Genomic DNA, 5000 nt, shown 5'->3' with positions numbered 1-5000 from the left:
CTAGAAGCCGCCTGTCCCTCTAAGAAGAAAAGTAATCGCTGACAGCACGAAGGATGTCACGCGACTAGTTAGCAGGCTAGAGTCTCGTTCGTTATCGGAATTAACCAGACAAATCGCTCCACCAACTAAGAACGGCCATGCACCACCACCCACCGAATCAAGAAAGAGCTATCAATCTGTCAATCCTTCCGGTGTCCGGGCCTGGTGAGGTTTCCCGTGTTGAGTCAAATTAAGCCGCAGGCTCCACTCCTGGTGGTGCCCTTCCGTCAATTCCTTTAAGTTTCAGCTTTGCAACCATACTTCCCCCGGAACCCAAAAGCTTTGGTTTCCCGGAGGCTGCCCGCCGAGTCATCGGAGGAACTGCGGCGGATCGCTGGCTGGCATCGTTTATGGTTAGAACTAGGGCGGTATCTGATCGCCTTCGAACCTCTAACTTTCGTTCTTGATTAATGAAAACATACTTGGCAAATGCTTTCGCTTCTGTTCGTCTTGCGACGATCCAAGAATTTCACCTCTAACGTCGCAATACGAATGCCCCCGCCTGTCCCTATTAATCATTACCTCGGGTTCCGAAAACCAACAAAATAGAACCGAGGTCCTATTCCATTATTCCATGCACACAGTATTCAGGCGGGCTTGCCTGCTTTAAGCACTCTAATTTGTTCAAAGTAAACGTGCCGGCCCACCGAGACACTCAATAAAGAGCACCCTGGTAGGATTTCAACGGGGTCCGCCTCGGGACGCACGAGCACGCACGGGGCGGTCGCACGCCTTCGGCTCGCCCCACCGGCAGGACGTCCCACGATACATGCCAGTTAAACACCGACGGGCGGTGAACCAACAGCGTGGGACACAAATCCAACTACGAGCTTTTTAACCGCAACAACTTTAATATACGCTATTGGAGCTGGAATTACCGCGGCTGCTGGCACCAGACTTGCCCTCCAATAGATACTCGTTAAAGGATTTAAAGTGTACTCATTCCGATTACGGGGCCTCGGATGAGTCCCGTATCGTTATTTTTCGTCACTACCTCCCCGTGCCGGGAGTGGGTAATTTGCGCGCCTGCTGCCTTCCTTGGATGTGGTAGCCGTTTCTCAGGCTCCCTCTCCGGAATCGAACCCTGATTCCCCGTTACCCGTTACAACCATGGTAGGCGCAGAACCTACCATCGACAGTTGATAAGGCAGACATTTGAAAGATGCGTCGCCGGTACGAGGACCGTGCGATCAGCCCAAAGTTATTCAGAGTCACCAAGGCAAACGGACCGGACGAGCCGACCGATTGGTTTTGATCTAATAAAAGCGTCCCTTCCATCTCTGGTCGGGACTCTGTTTGCATGTATTAGCTCTAGAATTACCACAGTTATCCAAGTAACGTGGGTACGATCTAAGGAACCATAACTGATTTAATGAGCCATTCGCGGTTTCACCTTAATGCGGCTTGTACTGAGACATGCATGGCTTAATCTTTGAGACAAGCATATGACTACTGGCAGGATCAACCAGGGAGCTGCGTCAACTAGAGCTGAGCAGCCGGCCGCCCGGGAGTGTGTCCCGGGGGCCCGCGCGAACACGCAAGCGTCCGCTCAATCATTCTGCAAACAGGAGGAGGCTGAGCTCCCCTGCACAATACACCTCGAAACCCTCTCAGGTCCCGGCGGCGCGCAGCGCCGTCCCAAGTACTTGGTCGGGTTCGAGAGAGGCGCAATCGCCCGGAGTTAGGCGAGTAGACGCTTTCGGTGCGACCACCCGTGCTCCCAACTGAGCTTGCCGCTGCCGACAGAGGCCCGGGAGCGTGCTGTCGTGGCATTGCCGGCGGGAGACAACACGCGCCACCTACGGTGACCGGCAGCTCCAACGCCAGCGCCACAGAAGGACAAAAGCCCCACTTGGGTGCCGAAGCGAACTCTCCCAGCACAGCGCACGCGCCAACACATCCGCACAGCTGCGATACAAACCACCAGCGAGAACCGCTGGGGCGACCGAGCAGCAGACGGCGTCGCGGCGCCGAGCGCCGGGCGGCAGCGCATCCTCAACGCACACAGTCCTCAATCGGACCAGCACACTGAAGATGTCCACCGCGCTTCGCACCGGGCCCGCGAGGACCTACTTTGGCCGCACGGCGCCGCGCGCAGGGTGCGCCGGCGCGCAGCTGCGACGCCTGCCGCGTCCGTCGGCCGGCGCGCCTGCCACTGGCCGCCCCCACCAGCCGGCTGTAGCGCGTGCGCCCACGCACCGCGCGGCCAGCACGCCGGGAGGCGCCCCCTCACCGGCCGGGGACGGTCCCACCCAGCCACCGCCGCGTATCGCTTCACACCCAGATGCCGTTCAGTTTCGTCGGCATGGTGGGTATCGCTGGAACAACCGGTTAGTACCTCAACCTATCGTCGCCATCACCGATTCACCCCTAGCGAGAACAACCGCACCACAACAGGTTACCATTTGTTCATTTGCGTAACTTCACCAGAAAACGCAGGCGTCCATCGCCATTTGCAACTTCCACGATTATTGCATGCCTGTGTCAGGTGTCACGCCACACTACGTCTGCCCACATACACGCAACAAAATGTGCACGCCTAGACAATACGTGGAAGGTGGCCCCCGTACGTATGCGATGTCCATTGCTCGAACGACTGTCAACCGGCCTCTGTAGCATGTCGCAGATATGGAACGCGGTGCACCATGCCATCACGGTGTGTGAGGAGAGACGACTAGGTCCGAATACATCAACAGACAGCTCATGCTGATCGCCATCCACGGCGTCCGTTCCTCCCACACGTCTCTATGGCGTACCACACTGCAATCCAGCTCTCATAGGGAGACGACACGTAGCTGCGTGCACAATATTTGCACTGTATGGTCCGCCGTTTTTGGGCGCAGTCGTTGTACGGTCACACATGTGCCACGATGTATCATTCAGTACATAAGGACGAATGTGCAGTACAGATTGTGGTTTACGCGTACGACATTAGCGGACAGTTGACACAGGCCGCACCACAACGTAGCCTGAGTACGTCGCATGCGGAGGGCATTGAACATGCAAAGTTCTCACCAACCAGCTTGCGAAGGCAGGGGGCAAGGTGGGGACGTGGGGAGGGGCGGCATGTACGTCCTGCTGCCATCCACATTACAGTGTACAGCAGGAGCATGTGGAAAGTGAGCAAGACTTGCAAGGTGTTTAACATGAAGCGATACACAGGGGAGCGGGGAGTGCGAGTAGCGAACTATATTGCGAGGGTTGCGGGTGGGCAACACTACACTAATTGAACGAGTCGTATAACAATTACAGAGCAGGTTTAGGCGACAACGTGGGTTACGTTAGGCGACAACGTGGGTTAGGTTAAGGCACGACGTGGGTTAGGTTAAGGCACAACATGGGTTAGGTTAAGGCACAACATGGGTTAGGTTAAGGCACAACATGGGTTAGGTTAAGGCACAACATGGGTTAGGTTAAGGCACAACATGGGTTAGGTTAAGGCACAACATGGGTTAGGTTAAGGCACAACATGGGTTAGGTTAAGGCACAACATGGGTTAGGTTAAGGCACAACATGGGTTAGGTTAAGGCACAACATGGGTTAGGTTAAGGCACAACATGGGTTAGGTTAAGGCACAACATGGGTTAGGTTAAGGCACAACATGGGTTAGGTTAAGGCACAACATAGGTTAGGTTAAGGCACAACATAGGTTAGGTTAAGGCACAACATAGGTTAGGTTAAGGCACAACATGGGTTAGGTTAAGGCACAACATGGGTTAGGTTAAGGCACAACATGGGTTAGGTTAAGGCACAACATGGGTTAGGTTAAGGCACAACATGGGTTAGGTTAAGGCACAACATGGGTTAGGTTAAGGCACAACATGGGTTAGGTTAAGGCACAACATGGGTTAGGTTAAGGCACAACATGGGTTAGGTTAAGGCACAACATGGGTTAGGTTAAGGCACAACATGGGTTAGGTTAAGGCACAACATGGGTTAGGTTAAGGCACAACATAGGTTAGGTTAAGGCACAACATAGGTTAGGTTAAGGCACAACATAGGTTAGGTTAAGGCACAACATAGGTTAGGTTAAGGCACAACATAGGTTAGGTTAAGGCACAACATAGGTTAGGTTAAGGCACAACATAGGTTAGGTTAAGGCACAACATAGGTTAGGTTAAGGCACAACATAGGTTAGGTTAAGGTACAACATAGGTTAGGTTAAGGTACAACATAGGTTAGGTTAAGGTACAACATAGGTTAGGTTAAGGTACAACATAGGTTAGGTTAAGGTACAACATAGGTTAGGTTAGGTTAGGTTACACGTTGTTGTAAGGAAAGGTGTAGGGGGGGGCGGGGGCGGCAGGTTCGTTGATAGTGATTATAGTAAGTGAATGCTTGTGACATGATCAGATTTGTCACGTCAGGATGCACCTTTGGCTTATTAGAGGCGGCGCTCCAATTCTATGCTTGTGTCAGACCTGTGTCTTTGACTCATGTCATTGTTTGTGCGCTGTGACAGGAGGTACTATTGTGATGTTGGGTGCACCGTTGTATAGGACATGTGTGGGTGTTGGTGCCTGATCTGCGCAATGGTGGATGTCGAAAGGGTGGGATATTGTATTTTCCGCATGGACCTCCTGGTCTGGTTGTGATAGTGTGGATTGTGTAATGTGGCGGAGAGGATGCACTGGATGTTGTTCCATGCTGGTGCTTACATATTGTATGTGCGCCCGTTAGAAGCAGAGAGTGGTGCGTGATCAGAGTGGCTGGCTGACGTGTGGTTCCCATTGTGGGCAGACTCTTTCAGCATGTATACGGACAGTTGTATATATATTCTGTAGTTTGATGGCTCTGCATTGATTACTAATCAGCGCCGTGTGTACGGGTAATCTGGTTCCAGTCCAAAATGTTCCATCTGTGTACATTAGTGACAAAGACTCCCCTCATGCAGTGGGGCTCGGTCTGTTATAACTCTTCCGCGTAATATATTTGCCCCACGTTTTTGCGACTGCGAGTGC

General features: G+C 52.8%; 1 non-coding gene across 1 annotated transcript in view; it reads right to left on the bottom strand.

The window, feature by feature from the left end:
* Positions 1-1511, bottom strand: part of LOC124746282 — a 1909-nt gene extending 398 nt beyond the window's left edge. Inside the window, exon 1 of the ribosomal RNA XR_007011319.1 lies at positions 1-1511. This exon is cut by the window's left edge and continues 398 nt beyond it. This is a non-coding gene — a ribosomal RNA (small subunit ribosomal RNA).
* Positions 1512-5000: the final 3489 nt, after the last annotated feature.

This window comes from Schistocerca piceifrons, unplaced genomic scaffold (assembly GCF_021461385.2).
Source record: "Schistocerca piceifrons isolate TAMUIC-IGC-003096 unplaced genomic scaffold, iqSchPice1.1 HiC_scaffold_35, whole genome shotgun sequence".
Taxonomy (NCBI): domain Eukaryota; kingdom Metazoa; phylum Arthropoda; class Insecta; order Orthoptera; family Acrididae; genus Schistocerca; species Schistocerca piceifrons.
This window is presented reverse-complemented; position numbering and strand designations above follow the sequence as displayed.